Source organism: Crotalus tigris, unplaced genomic scaffold (genome assembly GCF_016545835.1).
Source record: "Crotalus tigris isolate CLP2741 ecotype Arizona unplaced genomic scaffold, ASM1654583v1 scf7180000024448.655566, whole genome shotgun sequence".
NCBI lineage: Eukaryota > Metazoa > Chordata > Lepidosauria > Squamata > Viperidae > Crotalus > Crotalus tigris.
The window spans coordinates 116,326-136,267 of NW_024100617.1; the positions used below are offsets into that span (position 1 = coordinate 116,326).

A 19,942-nucleotide genomic window follows, 5' to 3' on the forward strand; every position below is an offset into this window, starting at 1 on the left:
CCACGTAATTGCTAGGGCAATCCCTGCAATTGATCTTATATATGATCCCTGATTTGTCTGAAGTGGGAAGTGGATCCTTAGGTCTCATAATCTTAGACCGTAATGTTTGGTTAGGTTTGTGTGCCACCCTCACATTGTAGGGCATCAACAACCTAGCTGTGGCCTCCGAAACATTACTGATATAAGGGAGGGTGACACGGGCCATCTGTGGTGGTAGTTCTTCCATCTGTGAACTATTTGGTGATCTGGATAGCATACAATGGTGCTTGATAAATTTCGTTGGGTAGCAGAGGCCATGGAGCAGCTGAAGAAAGATGATGCCATCCTCATATTGCCGGCAGATAAAGGGAGGGCCATGGTGGTCATGGATAGGGTGCAATATACCAGCAAAGTGTTGGAATTACTTAAGGATACAACAGCCTATAAGATCATGGATGGGGACCCTATGATTGCCCTTAAGAACCGCATCAATAAAACACTTAACATCCTCAAACGTAACAAGAGATTAAGCGATGACATCCTCAGGAAACTACGCCCTAGTGATTCAGCGATAGCCAGATTTTATGGGTTACCCAAGATTCACAAGGAGGGTGTCCCCCTGCATCCCACTGTGTCGTTTAGGGACATCCCAATCTCAAGCTTGGCCAAATGGCTGAGTGATCGCATCAGCCATTTGGTCGATGACAGTGTCATCACAGTAAGGTCGGCAGAGCAGTTCCTGGACAGAATTAGAACCCTAGGAATAAAGGAGGATGAGGTGATGGTGTCTTTTGACGTCATCTCCCTCTTCGCCTCTATCCCACAGGGTTTAGCTGTCACAGTAATAAGAGATCTCCTTGAACAAAAGGGTCCAGGACAGCAACAGGACTCCCTTCAACTGGCAGACCTTGTGAATCTGTTGGAGATATGCCTAAAAACATATTTTACATTTCAGGGCACTACTTTTGAGCAGGTCAAGGGCACCCCCATGGATCCCTGATCTCGAGCGTCATAGTGGAGGCTGTGTTGCAACAGTTGGAGCACATAGCGATGACCCGGTATTGTCCTAAATTCTGGGCCTGCTACGTGGATGACACATTCGTGGTCATCAAAAAGAGCCGAAAAGCTGACTTTGTGAGCATACTCAATTCAGTGTATGTGGATATATAGTTTACAGAGGAGAAAGAACAACAGGGCAGATTGGCTTTTTTGGACGTTTTGGTCCATCGCCAACCGAATGGAACCCTGAAGACTAAGGTTCACCATAAACCCACACATACTGATAGGATTTTACATCATGACAGCAACTATCCTGTAGCTCACAAAGCCAGCTGTATTAGAACACTGTTTAAGAGAACAGACTCCCACTGCAATACAGCTAGAGCTAAAACAGGAAAGGAAACACCTTTTCCAGGTTTCCAGACGCAATGGCTACCCAACGAAATTTATCAAGCGCCATAGTATGTTATCCAGACCCCCAAATAGTTCACAGACGGAAGAACTACCACCACAGACAGCCCATGTCACCCTTCCTTATATCAGTAATGTTTTGGAGGCCACAGCTAGGTTGTTGGCACCCTACAATGTGAGGGTGGCACACAAACCTAACCAAACATTACAGTTTAAGATTATGAGACCTAACGATCTACTCCCCACTGCAGAAAAATCAGGGATCATATATAAGATCGATTGCAGGGATTGCCCTAGCAATTACGTGGGAGAGACTTCAAAAAGTTAAGACTAGAATCCATGAGCACAGGCTGGCCGTAAAAAGAGGGGAACAGTATTCCCAAATCTGGACGCACATGGCAGAATTCGGACACAAATTTGATTTTGACAATGTGCGGGTGATTGCCAGTGATAATACAAAAGGGGGCTGGTTACTCAAGGAAACCTGGCTTTCGGATGGAGAGCCCATTAATTGACATGTAGACCTATGCCCGGCACATGTAACACTGAGGGCATGGGATACGCATGGTGGACCATCCCGATGGAAACAATCTAGTGTCGTACCATGCTCCCTAAAGAGAGAAACTATGGGTGAGATGAGCCCCCCGCTATAACAACCCAGGAATGTCCAGGAAAAGAATACCCAACAGCTAGAAAACTTCCCGACTATGAGAGTAGGCATGCGCTTGCAACGGACAAGGAAACCTATTAACATTAAAGGTCTAACTTCTAACGAACCAGATGCTTCCCTATCCCACATGAGGCACTTAGAAGGGATGACACCTCATAACGCAATCCAATCAACATCTGAGGGACCCTCCACCACCCCCACCCCTACCGCCACCCCTACCACCACCCACACCTCTGTCTTTGCCTCAGAAGCATATGGATACCTCCGGAGAACAGGGAGACGGCAAAGCGACAAACATCCCCCGTGAGGAACAACAGCCCCCAAGCGTATGCAAAGAGAAGGGAATCAAGGACTGGATGACCCCCCACACACACCTTGGGGGTGTGCACGCGCTCCAGAGGAATTAGGAAATTGGCTGACAGTAATGAAGATACGACTAATGGACCGAGAGCTCAGCCGAACCCCCCACGTGGGGAAGAGGAGAGGAACCAGCTTGAGAAGATGACGGAGCAGACGTACCCGAATGTACATGCCGTGCAGGCGACCTGGTCATGGCAGCGGAGATTAAGGGCTGATCCCCTTAACACCTTAGGAAGTGTTGCCAATATGAGTGGTGAAAGGGGGAAAGTAAACATTGGAGGGGATAGCAGCCGTGAGGTTGATAAGTGTTCCGATGAGGGAGAGGGACTGGAGAATAGGAACCAAGGCGAGATACTTAGAGCAAAGCTCCACGGTAGGAAGGATCACAACGGGAATGCAAATGACAGACAAAGAGGGGGAGAAGGTGGAGGGAAGTGTATTAAGGGGAAGCGTCCCAGGGAGGAGTGTGGGAAGAGAGAACAGCTTAGGGAGGTAGAGTTTACGAGTGATCAAAAAAGAAAGGCAAAGAATACCTCTTGGTTATGGTCATACGAGGAGGGGGGAATAGGCAGTAACACACACACAGGCTGGAAACCTAAGGAAAATGCAGGTAATGACATACAAGCCATGACTAAAGCGCAGATTGGCCGGCTGGGACCCGTGACAGGATCTAGGAGCCGGGCGCAAACGGCATCTCACCTATAAAAGAGCTTCCCCATCGACTAGAATGTACCCTGACGATGTTGGCAGTTGCCAAAGAAAGCTTGGTGTTTTATTGAATTAAAACTTTTGTAGTTTTGTAAAATTTCCTGGTGCTCATGCTTTTTAACTGTTTAATAAATATATATTTAAATATATAATACTGGTAAAAATGTGACTCCCGGGCATAATTATTAGTAAAATAAATAAAACACGGTCACTGGGAGGGTTTGAAGTAAGAATACTTTACTAAAAATATACTTTACTTATGCTAAAAAGTTGCCAAGCTTTCGTTGGGGGAAACTCCCCAACATCGTCAGGGCTAAAAAGGCCGTTTCAACAAAGGTGGTTTAAGTAGGTTCAAGTAACGTCTGCCCACGGCTTTTAGACCACGTCACTGGTCCTAATTGACCAGCTGATGATCGAGATGTGTCTGTAACGTTTTGTTCTTTTCTCCGAATTCCCTTCCCTATCCTTCCGCTGTTGGTTTCCGGAGGCGTTAGTAACCTTGCATCTCCTCCTCTTCCGATGATGCTGATACCTGTCATATCGGAGGGAGGGTTCAATCTAATGTTTTCCTGTGTCTTACTATGGGGATGGGGCTCCACCAACTGTAGGTTAATGCCCCTTTCTTGTTGCATACTTCTCTCCTCTTTTGCCATATCAACAGTTCTTATCTGGGTATAATGTATTTCAACGTCCATGTCTTTATCTCCCCCCCCAGTCTTCTTTGTGTCTGTGCTCTTTCGTTGTTTAATATTCAAACCGGATCCCTCCCATTCCTGTCAGTGCGGGGTCGTTAATGTTTAGGCATGTTCTCCGCTCCTGTTGCTTTTTCTTTTACTAATCGAGCGGGTTGTCATTCCATGTTTTCTCTCCCCTCTCCCTGTGGGACGTTCCTCCTCATCGTTATGGGTGATCACAAGCTCCTTTAGATGTTCCGGCTCCACTGTTGCCACTTCTTCCCTTGTTGGGAGATGCGAGCTTCACATAATATTGTTGGGAGGTACATAGATTCTCCACATCGGGAGCCCTCTCCCTTCCTCCGTACGTGGGGGGTTCGCAGTCCATGTTCCCGCATCCACTTGCTGCGGTGGGGGGTTCGTGCGTGGGGGGTTCGCAGTCCGTGTTCCCGCATCCGCTTGCTGCAGTGGGAAATTCTCTCGCCGCACGAACTGGCGCTGGTCACATGGTAGAGGAGTGTTGGTGGTGTGGTTGTTCCCACCCACATGTAAACGCTCCTGACAGCGGGGGTGGGGGTACAGTTCCTTGTCCGTAGCACCGTGGGTGTTGACTCAATCGTTTACGGTGTAGTGAATGATGATTTGAATCCCATTTCTGCAGTGCTTGTTGCGCTGGATGCAAGTCGATATGGCGATTGATTGAGCTATCATTTGAGAACCAGGCCTCTTTCAGTAGCCGGCCTCCCTTCGTGGCATCACTACCTACGATACGAGTGTTAATAAAGTCAAATTGATGGCCCTCCTGCACCATGTGCATCCAAAATTGTGAATGCTGCTCACCTCGTTTTATGGCCAGTTGATGTTCATGAAGATGAGTCTTCAGGAGTTTGGCTCTTTCCCCTACATAGTTGCCTTGGCAGTTCCTACAGTTGATTTTATAGACAACAGATGATTTCTCCATAGGAGGTAGGGGGTCTTTTGGGCGCATGACTTTAGACCATAGGGTTTGATTCAGTTTGTGAGCCACCTCTATTCCATGGGAGGCCAGTAATCTGGCCGTGGCCTCTGAAATATTGTTAATATATGGGAGGGAGATGCGTGTTTTTTGCAAGGGGGGGTTCTTCTCCACGTTGATTGGCTTGGGAATGAATTGCTGCGCTATGCCATTTGATGAATCTTAATGGATAACCATTATAACGGCATATGCGAAAGAGATGTCTCCTCTCTTCATTCTTATACTCATCCGTACTGCAGTGGGATGAACGAGCCAAAAAACAACAACAGACCTCCAACGCAAGATGGACGCTATACATAAGTTTCAATATAACAGTTTTACTAATGGGTTAGTATGTAATCTCTCTTCAAAATCTTTAACCAACTCACAACTCACCCTACTGCAGCGTGATATTAATCATAACCTTATGGACGCCCACCCTTTAGACTTTGTAGCTGCACTAGAGCCTATCATGTTTCACATGGCGACAGATGAAGACACCAGGAGTTCCATAAGACAACAGATCACAGGGCTACTCGCTAGCCATAGGTACCAACATACCCTGTCTAGGGAAGAAACTGAAGCTCTTATACTACTTAAAAGAGACGATACCATCGTCATACTTCCCGCAGATAAAGGCAGAGTGACTGTTATTATGGATAGAGAGCTATATACAACCAAAGCACTAGAACTCCTGAGCGATAGGTCAGCCTATAGAGTAATTAAGAAAGACCCCACGGTAACACTCAAAAACAAAATTAATAAATTATTATACAGCTTTAAGCGCAGTAAGAAGATTGGGGACGATACCTTGAGGAGGATACGCCCTTGTGACATGGCTCTTGCCTGTTTCTACAGACTACCGAAAATTCACAAGGGAGGTATCCCCCTTCGCCCCATTGTAATCATTTAGGGGCACCCCCATCTCGGGACTAGCCAAATGGCTTAGTACCCGTATTAATCATCTTGTAGATGGGAGTAGCACGATGGTCAGATCTGCGGAAGAGTTTCTAACCAGAATCAAGACTCTCAGAGTGGATGATGATGAGACGATGGTGTCATTTGACGTCACCTCTCTCTTCACCTCCATTCCCCAGGACTTAGCCATCTCAGTCCTGAGAGAACGATTGGTGTGTATGGGAGGAAGACACCATCAGGACTCCCTGCAGACAGAGGACCTCGTGGTTCTTATAGAAATATGCCTCCAAACTTATTTTACATTTCAGGGTTCCATCTATGAACAGGTAAAGGGAACTCCAATGGGCTCCCCCATCTCTAGTATTGTGGCTGAGGTGGTCCTTCAACAACTCGAACATAAGGCTATGGCTTTATACCAACCCAAGTTTTGGGTGAGGTACGTGGATGACACGTTCGCTGTTGTCAAAAAACAACATGTGGCTGCTTTTATGGGAATATTGAATTCCATCTACTCTGATATAAAATTTACCATGGAAGAGGAAAAACATAATACCCTCGCTTTTTTGGATGTATCTATCCACCGCCAACTGGATGGATCCCTACATACAAAAGTATTCCATAAATCGACCCACACGGACAGGATCCTCCATTATCAGAGTAACCACCCAGTTTCACATAAAATCAGCTGCATTAAAACGTTATTTAAGCACGTTGACTCCCACTGCAGTATGGATGAGTATAAGAATGAAGAGAGGAGACATCTCTTTCGCATATGCCATTATAATGGTTATCCATTAAGATTCATCAAATGGCATAGCGCAGCAATTCATTCCCGAGCCAATCAACGTGGAGAAGAACCCCCCTTGCAAAAAACACGCATCTCCCTCCCATATCTTAACAATATTTCAGAGGCCACGGCCAGATTACTGGCCCCCCATGGAATAGAGGTGGCTCACAAACTGAATCAAACTCTACGGTCTAAAGTCATGCACCCAAAAGACCCCCTACCTCCTATGGAGAAATCATCTGTTGTCTATAAAATCAACTGTAGGAACTGCCAAGGCAACTATGTAGGGGAAAGAGCCAAACTCCTGAAGACTCGTCTTCATGAACATCAACTGGCCATAAAACGAGGCGAGCAGCATTCACAACTTTGGATGCACATGGCGCAGGAGGGCCATCAATTTGACTTTATTAACACTCGTATCGTAGGTAGTGATGCCACGAAGGGAGGCTGGCTATTGAAAGAGACCTGGTTCTCAAATGATAGCTCAATCAATCGCCATATCGACTTGCATCCAGCGCAACAAGCACTGCAGAAATGGGATTCAAATCATCATTCACTACACCGTAAACGATTGAGTCAACACCCACGGCGCTACAGACAAGGAACTGTACCCCCACCCCCGCTGTCAGGAGCGTTTGCATGAGGGTGGGAACAACCACACCACCAACACTCCTCTACCATGTGACCAGCGCCAGTTCGTGCGGTGAGAGAATTTCCCACCGCAGCAAGTGGATGCGGGAACACGGACTGAGAACCCCCCATGCACGAACCCCCCACTGCAGCAAGCGGACGCGGGAACACGGACTGCAAACCCCCCATGTACGGAGGAAGGAAGGGAGAGGGCTCCCGATGTAGATGATCTACGTACTTCCCAACAATATCACGTGAAGCTCGCATCTCCCCACGACGGAAGAAGTGGCAACAGTGGAGCCGGAACATCTAAAGGATCCAACGATAAAATTCCAGAGCTTCTGATCGCCCATAACGATGAGGAGGAACGTCCCACAGGGAGAGGGGAGAGAAAACATGGAATGACAACCCGCTCGATTAGTAAAAGAAAAAGCAACAGGAGCAGAGAACATGCCCAAACATTAACGACCCCCCACCGACAGGAATGGGAAGAATCCGGTTTGAATATTAAACAACGAAAGGACATGGACACAAAGAAGACTGGGGTGGGAGATAAAGACACGGTCGTTGAAATACACTATACCCAGATAAGAACTGTTGATATGGCAAAAGAGAAGTATGCAACAAGAAAGAGGCATTAACCTACAGTTGGTGGAGCCCCATCCCCATAGTAAGACACAGGAAAACATTAGATTGAACCCTCCCTCCGATATGACAGGTATCAGCACCATCGGAAGAGGAGGAGATGCAAGGTTACTAACGCCTCCGGAAACCAACAGCGGAAGGATAGGGAAGGGAATTCGGAAAAAAGAACAAAACGTTACAGACACATCTTGATCATCAGCTGGTCAATTAGGACCAGTGACGCGGTCTAAAAGCCGTGGGCAGACGTTACTTGAACCTACTTAAACCACCTTTGTTGAAACGGCCTTTTTAGCCCTGACGATGTTGGGGAGTTTCCCCCAATGAAAGCTTGGCAACTTTTTAGCATAAGTAAAGTATATTTTTAGTAAAGTATTCTTACTTCAAACCCTCCCGGTGACGGTGTTTTATTTGTTTTACTAATAATTATGCCCAGGAGTCGCATTTTTACCAGTATCCTGAAGATGACGAATGGGACTTCGTCGAAACGTCGCCAAGACACTTCCAATTTTACGTGGGAGAAAACCCAAATAACCAAAGACCTACATATATATATATATAATATAATATAATATATTAAACAGTTAACAAGCATGAGCACCAGGAAATTTTACAAAACTTGTAAAACTCGTGTTTTATTTGTTTTACTAATATATATATATATATATATATATATATATATATATATATATATATATATATATATATATACATACACATATACACATATACACATATACACACACACGTATATATACATACACACACACGCACACACATATGTATACCTATACATAGATATACATGCATACATACTGTGTGTGTGTCACATATGTATACCTATACGTACACCTATATACACCTATACATATACATGAATACATACTGTGTATGTGTGTGTGTGTATGTACATATCTGTCTGTCTCTATATGTGTCTGTCTGTGTCTCTCTGTGTGTGTGTGTGTGTGTGTGTGCGCGCACACATATCAGTGTGTCTTGACTAGGGTTCAGTTAGTCTAGGAAGGAAGGAAGGTTGTTTGTGTAGCATTTGTGAAATGTATTACTTTGGCCTGAGGTGAAACTATCTGAATCCATATAAAATGTACAATGCATTGCACTGTGCTTCATATTCCAATGACATGGTATGTATACAAGTTATCAAAAATGTTATTGTCTTTAGAAAATGGGAAGAAATAGGTGAAAATTACAAAAGCTACAGCAGTATCTGATGAAAAACACACATAAACATGCAGGCATTTTTTTGTTGTTGTTGTTGTTGACAATACATGGTTTTTATATGTTGAAAAAATATGTGCAGTAAGGGCAGTTACCCATCAATCCTTGTAAATGGTTCTATGTGTCTTCCTGAATCTCCGATAGAACGACAAATGTTTCCATGCATGATAAAAATAAAGCATATGTGTGCTTGCTTATGCATGCACACACTTTGTGACAATAAGGTCTGAGCCTGCATAAATGGTTGACAACCTATTGTCATTTGTGTACAAATAGAGGTATGAAAAGGGAACTGATGAGGAATGAAATAGGATGAAAAGAACAGAAGTGCAGAAAGGAAATTTGATGATAAATGAAAAGAAGGGAGGTTGAGGAAAGAGGGATACATTTAAGGTAATGTGGCATTCACAAAAGAGGAAATGTTATGGAGATAATTTTGCGAACGCTATGGAGATACAGCATGTTAAAAAAATGGAAGAAGGCTATGTTGGGATAGAAAGAGTAAAAAAAAGGATATACATACTCAGTGCTTTTTATGTAAGAAAAAAGATGCCGGATCTCAGTCAGCCTCCCCCCACCTCGGCCAGGCCATTCCTTCCACTTCTGAGCCGGACTGATATGCTATGGCGGATGGGTTGGGCAGGGTAGGCTCAGTCCCCCTCCGCTGTTTCAGAGCCGGGGGGGCAGTGAATGGCTCCGCTGCTACTGTGCACTGCTGGAGGGACTTTCTTTAAGCTTCGTCCCTCAGATCACCTGCCTGGCCGCAGCCACCACCTCTTTGTCCTCCACCAACTCTCCCGTGGCTTGTGCCATAACTGACACAACCCTCCCCCACCACCTCCCGCTGCCAGTCCTTTGTCACCTGTCTCATGGAGAACAGAGAACAGAGCAGCTGTGCGCAGGGATGCAGAGCAGAGAACAGCACTTGCTTACTGCCCTGCATTGCCCCACGTTTCCCTTCTCCCTTCTGGAAACCTCAGCCCCATTTCCTGCTGCTTCTCCTCCTGGCATAACTCCTGCCTCTTCCCAAAACCATTTCTTTGCTAACCTGCTTTCCAGCTCTGGTGTGTTTCTCTTCTGCTGCAAGGAAACAGAGTTTTTGGGACTAAAAAAAGTTCAGTCAGACCTTTCAACTCCTTGTGAGGCCTTTTTTTTTCTTCACAAGAAGTTGGAAAGTCTGACTGAACATTTTAGTTCCACAAACTCCATTGAAAACTCTGCTGGAATGCCACCTCTTTTTCAGCAAACGGTACGGCCACTGTTTGGAAGCCCAGTGCAACCAAGATGAGTGTTTTCCACACCGATAGGCAAAAAAAGGTCCAATAGACCTCTGTTGTTTTCTTGCTGAAACAACGGCTCGCAATGGTATCCAGCAGTACCAGGTCTAGTTCAACTTTACAGACAGGGCAACCTGAAGCAATTTTGCACTAAAATAATTGGAAGGCTGACTTGCTGGCGAGGTGGACATCAGGTTACAGCATTGCTTTCCACCTTCATTCACACACCCTCATGGAGATCCCCCGGCCTTCCGCCCACCTGAACTTCGGTCATGCTGGTGCGATTGTTACAGCCCAGCCCTTAGCACCAGCTGCCCTTTGATCAGCAGGGGAAGCCCCGAAGAAGTGCCCTGCCAGGAGCATTAAATCAACCCAGCATCAGGAGGAGACAGGGCTGTGTGCCTCACTGCGTCAACTCCCTTTGAATCGCCCACAGAGACCTGGCTTCCATGGCTCCCCTTCCCGGATCCTCCCAGCCCCGGCAGTTCTACCTTCCCCAGTTTCACTCTCTCCAGTGACCGTGCTACTTCTCCACCATCCAGCCAGGATCTGCCCAGCTCTTGCAGCTGCTCTGACTCCCAATGCAGCGAGAGAAAGAGAGCAAGAACGCTGGCGCACGTAGAGAGGGGGAAAGGAGCAGCCCGGCCCCACCTCCCTTGGGATGATGGTGCGTGTCCCCACAGGGATGGCTGTGTGCTGCCTGTGGCACGTGTGCCATAGGTTTGCCACCATGGCTATAAGGCATTGCACATCAGAATGACTAGACCACAGGTCGGCAACCTACGGCTCCAGAGCCACATGCGGCTCTTTGAGCCTTCCCCTGTGGCTCCAAGCCTCCTCTGCCATTTGCAGAGAAAGACAAAGACAGAGACAGGCAATTGCGCTTCCCTGCTTCTCTCTCTCTCTCTCTCTCTCTCTCTCTCTCTCTCTCTCTGTGTGTGTGTGTGTGTGTGTGTAAAAGAGAGTGCACTCACAGTGTTCTCCGAGGAGCTGAAAAACCTATTGGGCAGAGCTCCTCCCTTTGCTGTGTCTCTGCAGGAAGCAGGAAGGGCAGGAGAGACCTAGCTAGCCCAGCTCTGCTGACTCAGGAATTCTGGGAGTTGAAGTCCATGAGTCATAAAAGAGCCGAGGTTGCCTTCCCCTGAGCTTGTTGGAGAACAGTTTGAAGCCAGCTTGCCAGGTGAGCAGCAGATAGGAGAGAGGGAGAGAGTGGGAGAGAAAGAGAGAGAGAAAGAGAGAGGGGGGAAGAAGAGAGAGAAAGAGAGAAAGAAAGAGAGTGGGGGAAGAGGACTGGGCAGATAGAGAGAGAGGGAGGGAGAGAGAGAGAGATAGAGAGATAGAGACCCTTTTGACATCTAAAATGAAGATAACACTGCATATATCCTTTTTTACCTGCATATATCCTTTTTTACACACACACACATACATACACACACACACACACACACACACACACACCTATAATAAAGGTAAAAAAGGATGTATGCAGTGTTATCTTCATTTTAGATATCAAAAGGGTTTTGCGGCTCCCGGTGTTTTGTTTTCCGTGGGAAACAGGTCCAAGTGGCTCATTGAGTGTTTTAGGTTCCCTACCCCTGGACTAGACATAAGGAGTTTATTTCCCCATGCTGTCACTGCTTAACAACTAATTCCTACAACACTGTTGAAATACTAATAAAGCTGTATTACTATGATACTCCTCATCTTTCCTATTACCTATCCTTATCTTATGACTATAAGTATTGCTTTTACCTTACAATTTATATTGTTTTTTGTACCCTAGTATGATTTATGTTGTTTGCTTAGCTAGTACTCTATGACTATCACTAAATGTTGCATCTTATGATTTATGATGAAGTGTTGTATTTCACAATTTATGATGAATGTATTTTATGTTGTACATGATCATGATTACCACTATTACTTCTATGTACACTGAGAACTTATGCACCAGAAACAAATTCCTTGTGTGTCCAACCACACTTGGCCAATAAAGAATTCTATTCTATTCCATTCCATTCCATTCTATTTTTAAAGTAGCTGGGTCACTTTTAAAATAAATACTTTATAAAACTTAAATTTCCAACTTTATATTGACCCAATTTAGTTTTCTAATTCTTAATTTTAATTCTCAGCTCCTACTGGCTATGTAGATATAGATATTCAATCAAAGAGAATATTAATAGCTTAGAGTTGAACTGTGCAGTCCTTGGTGCCCTCTGAGCATGGTTGTTTTCTTGCAAATGTTTCATTACCCACCCTAGGTAGTATCATCAGTGCTAATGAAGAGTGGGTTCATTCTCATGTTAATTCTATTGGCTAGCCCTCTTAGTATTGGTGAGAGTAGTCTTGTTGAGTTTCCAGCTCCTGCTGTTGTTTCTGAGTTTCCAGTAGTTCCAGATTCTTCAGTTCCTAAGCATCTTGTGAATCCAGTTTCCTTTATTCCTGAGAGATTTTGGGTTCCAGTTTTTCTGTTCCAGATTTGATTCCAGTTTCTTTTACAGGGAGAAGACCTTGTCTCGCTGAGAGACAAGAACGCATACCAGAACTATTGGCCCATGGGACTTGCGCACCGGGCCCACCCAGTTGATGAACTACTTTGCCAAGCTGACGTCCAGTTTGTGAAGCCACGTGAGTCAGGTTGTGACTCAAACACTCTTATACCAGGCTGACCACCAATTTGGTCCCGTTGCTGACGAAGACTGAACTAGAAGATCAAACCTCAAACAATATATTGTGTTTATGCATTGTTTGATGTAACACTTGTGTAAGGACCCACCTCACTTTGCATCTTAAGAAGACAGAACTCTTGGAATAATTCTTCCAATAGGCATCCTTCATTAAGAGAAAATGGTTGCAGGCGTTCTAGACAGAACTTGGGGTCCAAGCTCTCCCATTCAAGGTTTTAAGAGGTACCCCAGTAGCCCCACCCAATCACCCCCTTCTTCCAGCGACAGTCTCAGGCATTATACTCCCACCCCCTTTTCCTTACTGTCGGCTGGATGGAGACTTCAGAGAAAACTACATGAAAAGTAATAGCCCCATTGTTATGGTTAATCCTTTTGGTGATACACACATCCAGTTCCTTTCTTCAGAGAAAACTACATGAAAGGTAATAGCCCCATTGTTATGGTTAGTCCTTTTGGTAATACACACATCCAGTTCCTTTCTTCAGAGAAAACTACATGAAAGGTAATAGCCCCCTTTGTTATGGTTAGTCCTTTTGGTGATACACACATCCACTTCCTTTGAAGTGTACCGAAGAAAGTGAGGGCCATAAAACCCCTTTGTTCATCCCCTTCCCTTCATCGTATGACAGAATCCATAGAAGGCAGAAATGGGGTTTTCTATAATTGATATCTAGAGATGAAATATAATTGGATTCTGACATCCTGTCCCCTCAAAAATAAGACAGATCCACCTGAAAGAAAACAAAACAGGTATAAAAGTTAGTCAAGCTTGTTAGGATATTCTGTGTGAAACTTCTTTAATAGCTTCGGGGCTCTGACATGACGTTTATGGACCCACTCATTTTGTGAGGGAGGGAGGTGTTTCCAGGCAACCAGGTACTGAGTCGCTCTATGATATCTCTTAGAGTCAAGGATTTTCTTTATTTCGAAGTGTTGTTCGCCCTCCACCATGATTGGAGGTGGGGTGAGGGATTTTTGGCCATAGAGGTGACTGACGCTCTCTTTTCAGCAAGCTGCAATGAAAAATTGGGTGTATTTGCCTGAGATTTTGGGTAATTCTAATTCTACTGTTACTGAGTTTATGATTCTTTTAATTGGAAAAGGCCCTATATATTTTGGTCCAAGTTTTTTACAGGGCTGTAGGGACTTTAGGTATTTTGTAGATAAGTACACCATTTCTCCTATAATGAATGGTGTAGGCTCAACCCTTTTTTTATCGGCTTGTGCTTTGTATGCCTGCCTAGCTTCATCTAGTGCTTTTCTAACTATTGGCCAAGTGTCTTGTAATTGTTCCATCCATTCTTTCAGTGATGGGATCGTTGGTTTGTTTGGGGTTAATTCTGGCATGCGGTTGAACCTTTGACCGTTGGCTATTTGAAAAGGAGTGTAGCCTGTGCTGGAGTGGACTGCATTATTGTAGGCAACTTCTGCAAAAGGCGGTAAGTCCGTCCAATCATTTTGCTGGAAATTCAAAAAACATCTCAAATATTGCTCAAGTACTGAATGACAACCTTCTGTTTGTCCATCCCCTTGTGGATGATGGCTAGATATCAGTCCCTGAGTGATATCTAGCCATTTATTCCTTAAGAGGAATAAAAATTCCTTCCAAAATGCAGACATAAATTGCACTACCCTATCAGAAATGATGCGTTGGGGTGCCCCGTGCAATCTGTAAATGTGCTGGACGAAAGGTTTTGCTAAGGCTTTTGGAGTGGGAATCTTTTGGCAAGGGATAAAATGCACCTGTTTGGAAAACAAGTCCGTGACCGTCCAGACAACAGTATTCCCTTTGCTTTCTGGCAATTCCACTATAAAATCCATGGCTATTTCCCTCCAGGGGGCTGAGGAATTTGCCACTGTTTGTAATAGTCCTGGTGATTTCCCTTGCAACCTCTTTGCAGTAGCACATATTGGGCAGCTGGCTACATAACTTCCTATGTCCTTTTTTATTGATGGCCACCAAAATTGACATTTAATTAAGTGTAAAGTTTTTACAAATCCAAAATGCCCTGCTGATTTTGGGTCATGGCAAAGCTGCATGAATGTGACTCTTTGGGTTGTTGGTATATATAATTTTTCCCCTACCCATGGCAACCCATCTCTCATTGTGCACACATTTTTGTTTTTCTGGAACCATTCATCTGTTTCCATACTTTTTCGGAATTCAATTCCAGTTTGGCTGTCCAGTTGTGGTTTTAATTTAGCTTGGGTTCTTGTGGTTACTGGTGCTGCCAGTTGTGACTCTGCCATCATTGGTTTAGAGTCTGTGGTTCATGCGCTGTTATATTGGGGCATGCGAGATAGAGCATCTGCCAGGAAGTTCTTTCTCCCTGGTAAATGTTTGAGCTTAAATTGGAACTGGTGAAAATGCTGGGACCAGCGGGCTTGTTTGGGATTGAGTTTCCTGGGTGCTTTCAGGCTTCCAAATTTTTGTGATCAGTCCACACCTGGAAGGGGATTTTGTTGCTTTTCAGAACTGTCGCCACGTGAGTAATGCCCAACGTATCCCGTATGCCTCCTTCTCCCATACGGGCCAGCGCTGTTCTGTTTCTGTGAGTTTCTTGGATATATATGCACAGGGTTGCAATACTCCATCATCATTTTCTTGTAATAGAACAGCCCCCACTGCCAGATCACTTGCATCTGCCTGTATTATGAAGGGCTCGTCCATGTCTGGGTGCCTTAGTACTAGTTCAGCAGAAAAAAGTCTCTTTAGTCTCTCAAACGCTGCTTGGCACTCCATTGTCCATGTTAGTGACTGGCTAGGTTTTACTGAGGATGCTCCCTTCGTTTTTAGTAAGTTAGTGAGGGGCAAGACTATCTGGGCAAATGAGGGGATGAATTGGCGGTAAAAGTTTGCAAAGCCCAGGAAACTTTGTAGTTGCTTTCTTGTGCGGGGTGGTGCCCAATCTAATACTGCTCTGGCCTTTTCTGGGTCCATTTCAATGCCCTGGGGGGATATGCGATAACCTAGGTAGTTTATCGTTTCCTGGTGGAATTTGCATTTTTAGAGTTTGGCATATAGGTGGGCGGCTCGCGGTTTTTTTAAAACCACTCTGACAAGGTTGACATGTTCCTCTTTTGTTTCAGTAAAGATAAGAATGTCGTCCAAGTAAACAAGGACCCCCTTAAACAGGTGCTCCCTTAGAACGTCATTGATTAATTGCATAAAGACTGCAGGGCCCCCTTGTAATCCAAATGGCAAGACTTTGAATTGATAGCACCCTGTGGGGCAGTTAAATGCGGTCTTCCATTTGTCCCCTTTCTTAATTCTCACAAGATATTAAGCTTCCCTTAGGTCTAGTTTAGAAATTTTTTTCCCTTTTGAGAGGTGTGACAGCATGTCTTTCATGAGAGGCAGAGGGTATAGGTTGCTTTCACTGATTGTATTCAGGGCCCTATAATCCACACATAAGTGTAAAGAGCCATCCTTCTTCTCTCTAAAGAGGACCAGGGCAGCCACTTTCGGCTTCGCTGGCTCAATGAAACCTGTCTCTAGGTTTTTTTTAATGAATCTTTCCATTTCCTCCTTCTCCTTTGGGCTCATGGAGTATAATCTGGGCTTCGGGAGTTTTGCCCCAGGCTCGAATTCAATGGTACAGTCTGTGAGTCGATGGGGGAGGAGTTCATCCGCCCTGTCCTCACTGAAAACTTCAGCAAGGTCTCTGTATTTTTCTGGTATTTCTGTTAGTCCCTTTTCCTCTCCCATGGATGCTTTTTCTATTCTTGATTCTGGTAGCCCCCCTTGGGATTTTAAGTCCATAGGGTCCCCCTTCGGGAATTTGATTTCTGTCGTCCTCCAATTTACCCAGGGGTTCTATTTTTTTAACCATTCCATCCCTAGGATCATTGGGCATTCCATGCCTGGGGTCACCACAAACGTTATGTCCTCCTCATGTTTGCCCAGGGAGAGGGGTATTGGTAGAGTGGCTAGGGTAGCTGGCACTCCCCCCCCCCTGCTATGAATCCATCTAACTGGCCAAATGAGATTGGTTGTTCCAGTCTCCTCGACGGAATGCCCAGATTACCCACTAGTGTCGGGCTAATGAGGCAGCGGGTGCAGCCAGAGTCTATTAAGGCTTTCACCTTCACGGCTTCGGGTATGGGGGGAATTAATATAATCACTGTCTTGAGGATTGGTGCGATGCGTCCACTTACCAGGGGTTCACCCTCCAAGCTGTCATCTGAGGCATCCACCGGCTCAGCAGTGTAGGCTGGAGTTCTTTCTCCCTGATGAGCAGAGGTGGGGAGTTCCACAATTTCCATCATTCTCATGGCAGTTTCTTTTGGCTTAGTTGAAGACTTTCCGGATTTGCTGATTGGGGATCTCTCTTGGTTGTGCTGGGGGGCTTTGGAGCGGCATTCTACAGCTTGATGCCCTTCTCTTCCGCACTTGAAACACCCCATTTGCTTCTTGGCTGTAGCCAATAGTTTCACTGGTTCGTGTGTCAACTCAGGCGGGGAGCGGCTCCATTGTTTTCCTCAGTGGTGTCTCTTCAATATGTCGATCTCTCCTTCCTCTGCCAAGATGTACCATTCCTCAAGTTGGTGTGGGTCCCGTCGGGGCAGGCAAACATCATAGAGGTCATAATTTAGTCCGTCTTTGAAATGGCTAAGGAGGATGTCTTCTGGCCAGTTCAGTTTGCTGGTAATGGCCCGGAATTCTTCTGTATATTCAGCCACTGGGCGTTTGCCTTGCCTCATCGTTTTTATCTTTTTGCGGGCTTTGCGATCAGCCAGGGCATCTTCAAATCGTCTTCTCAGAGAGGATATGAAACGGTTGAAGTCGCTGAGTTCTGGGGCATTGGAGTTGTGCAAGTTCACCCCCCAGTCTGCAGCCGGTCCATTCAGGGCAGATTGCACGATCTGGATGCGGGCTTTGTCGCTGGGGATGTCCCGCCCATATTCCTCCATGTAGCTGAGGACTTGGGTTAGGAAAAACCACAAGTATGTTGGCTCCCCTTTGAATTTCACCTCCAACGGTGGACATCTTGGAATGGATCACTGCCTCCGTTATTGGTGGTAGTGTCTTCTGTCCAGATCGCCATTTGTGATTCCGTAGGGGGTGGGGACTACTGGATCAGCAGATGTCCCCGGGGTTGCAGGTTCCACTTCCCCCTCGGTGTCTCTCCCTTTGCGGCTCCAGGAGCTGGGGCGGCCATAGGGCTCAGGATTCTCCTCTCCTAGGGAGCTGAGAGTTCTCTTCATCAGGTCAATAGCTTTCTCTAGGATCCAGTTTGAGTACGGTGCCCAGCTTTCTCCCTCTTCATTTGCGTGCAGGGATTTCTCCATCTCCTGCTTCCATTCTGGTTGCTTGGTCCCCCGTCTCAGAGTCACCTTTCTTGATTCCTTTCCCCACTCACTTTTCTTTCCAACGCCCATTGACCAGCGGGGCTTGTGGTCCCGTGTCTCCACTACTTCTTCTCCTGAGGAATCTCTCGGATCCCAATATCCGGCAAGGTTCCAGTTGGGTCAGCGGCTCTCTTTCCAGGGATTTTCCCCCTTTCTTGCTCCATTGTCTGACATGGTAAATTTTTGCAAAATCCCCCGGCAAGGGTTTCCCTTCCAGGTGGATTAATTTTGCAAGTCCTGTCTAATGTAAGGACCCACCCAGTTTGCATCTTAAGAAGACAGAACTCTTGGAATAATTCTTCCAACAGGCATCCTTCATTAAGAGAAAATGGTTGCAGACGTTCTAGACAGGACTTGGGGTCCAAGCTCTCCCATTCAAGTTTTTAAGGGGTTCCCCAGTAGCCCCACCCAATCACCCCCTTCTTCCAACAACAGTCTCAAGCATTATCCTCCCACCCCCTTTTCCTTACTGCCAGCTGGATGGAGACTTCAGAGAAAACTACATGAAAGTAATAGCCCCATTGTTATGGCTAGTCCTTTTGGTGATACACACATCCAGTTCCTTTCGTCAGAGAAAACTACATGAAAGGTAATAGCCCCATTGTTATGGTTAGTCCTTTTGGTGATACACACATCCAGTTCCTTTGAAGTGTACCGAAGGAAGTGAGGGCCATAAAGCCCCTTTGTTCACCCCCTTCCTTTCATCGTATGACAGAATCCATAGAAGGCAGAAATGGGGTTTTCTATAATTGATAACTAGAGATGAAATATAATTGGATTCTGACAACTTGCTTATTTTTGTTATAATTGTGCATGTTTTATATTTACCCTAGCCGGAACTCGGATGGGCCATAGGAGGGACGGTTTGTGTTGATCAACCACAAACCCCAACCCAGGTGAGCATCTCAAAAATCTCCATTCCCAGTAATGGAACAGCACCTCACCTAAAACCACACCTAGAACACTGCATGCTTGTGACAACCAAACCTGTTTTGGAAGCAACAGTGTCCCAGACAAGCAAGAATTACAACAATTTAGCTTTGTCCATAGAAAACAAACAAGACAAACAATATCTGCAGCTACGCGCGTTCTCCTTGAACACCTAACACTGTGATAAGCCGTGTCTGCCAGAACACAAACAAGACTGGGAGTCATGGAGTGTACTCCCAAGATGTCTCCAGAGTATGCAAGTGCAGTGCACGTATGCCTCCAGCTCATCCGCCATCGTACAAAAGAAAGAATTGTACGCTTCTTCAGATGTGTCAATGAAGACAAATGCAGCCTTAAGATGCGTCACAATCTACAGCGGGGAGAGCCACACTTATGTCGTCTTATTTGCAACCATAAGATACATCAGAGTCTACAGCAGGGAGAACTGCAGTCTCGATGTCTTCTTTGGAAAAGCGAGACTAACAATACAAGAAGGCCACACCATACCAAGGTTAGAGCTATGTGGTATCACTTTGGCTGTAAAGCTTACCAACTTGACAGTGAAGACGTTGTGCCTTGAACTACAGTCTACCACCCTCTATGCAGACAGCAAGGTGATGTCAAGCTACATCTGCAAGCAAAGCAGACATTTCTACGTCTATGTAGGCAACAGAGTGAAAAGGAT

General features: G+C 45.5%; 1 protein-coding gene across 6 annotated transcripts in view; it reads right to left on the reverse strand.

Annotated features, from left to right (window-relative positions):
- Window positions 1-19,942, reverse strand: part of SUN3 (Sad1 and UNC84 domain containing 3) — a 111,224-nt gene that overhangs the window by 82,781 nt on the left and 8,501 nt on the right. The window lies entirely within an intron of this gene.